Here is a 1,464-nt window from a genome sequence, read left to right on the forward strand (position 1 = left end):
GTCGTGAGAGCGCCGCGCCGCGTCTCGCGCATTTGCCTGTTTTCCCCTCCTAAGCGCCCCCAAAGGAACTTCGGACGACGATATCTCCTCGACAGCTCAATGTAACCACTTCATTCTTGCGTATTCTGGCTCAGGATTACGACGCGCAGGGCACGGTATTGTATTGAAGTTGCGCCAACTCGACGTCACCAACTTCTGGGCATTCCCGCTCTCCCAGCTCCCTACTCGACTCGGACAGCGTTGTTGGCTGAATGGTATGGCGTACTCTCCCGGAAATTGTCGGAATGGTGAAGACAAGACGCTACCGAGGGCTCTGTGTCAAAAGGCGGTTTGTCCAGCGACAATCACGTCCACATAGGGTGGGCTCGGGTGGCAGCCCTCTTGGGCCAGCTCAAAGTCCTCGTCGGGGAGCACCAGACACCATGACTATGTGAGTAATCCGCACCTCCATAATCCTTGTGGTCTTGCAAGGCATTAGGGGCCATGTAGTCACTGCTGAGTAGGAGGGAGGAACAGACGAGGTGGGTAGATTGGAGCTGCAAAGGAGAGCTTGTAGAACACTACAATTGGCAACCCGCACGATTACATGGGTTTGTAGGCTTACAGTGGACATATGTGACATGTTTCGTAGCAAAGATGTGTTGGATTTGACGATATACGACAGAGTGGTATACTAGGCATGTGCGAGAACCATTCGCAGAATGGAGAAAACGTACATCATGGACTCTTCTGCACCATACAGACATACACCACTCCTTTTGACAGCACCACTCCTTTTGACAAAGACCGATCGCTGTTCCTCCTCCGTACCCCCTTCCTTTTTATGTTCATATTCCTATTCTTATACATTGTAGTTACATATCTACAAGTTTGGGGGCTTACTTCCCCTCGCGATGTTTTCATACAGAGGAATGATCACTCGAAATTGGCCAAATATGACTCACTCGCTAGATCTTGACCGCAGTGTAGCGATCATAAAAAATCGGAGACTTACAACACTGTCACTAGGTTCTTCTCATAACTTTGAGTATATTTGTAGCCTTATCGAGGGGAATGGAGTATCATAGATGAGACTGGCAACATGGTTGCCATTGCCATCAAACAGGTTGTCACACTGCCACATTGGGATACGATTTTGGGATGACCGACGTATGACCGAGAAGGCATATGTGCGAAGCGCCCTTCCAGCGCTTCATTCGCAATCTGCTCGCTCTGCACCTCATTGGACGAGGACAGATAATCTTTCCCCTTTTGGTAAGATCTCTAGCGTGATGTGACTGTCAAAAGGACTGCATATGGCCTGATAACGAATTCCGCGACAGATCGTCTCGGATTTCCTACATATCCACTACTCTACATACTAAAACTAGCATAGAACTATTGTAATGTGGTGCCCGAATGGATCTGCGAGACTGATTGAGTGGATGACTTTCCATAAGCTATCTACGGCTCTACGGACGTCCG

Source organism: Dichomitus squalens (genome assembly GCF_000275845.1).
Source record: "Dichomitus squalens LYAD-421 SS1 unplaced genomic scaffold DICSQscaffold_6, whole genome shotgun sequence".
In the NCBI taxonomy this organism is placed as follows: domain Eukaryota; kingdom Fungi; phylum Basidiomycota; class Agaricomycetes; order Polyporales; family Polyporaceae; genus Dichomitus; species Dichomitus squalens.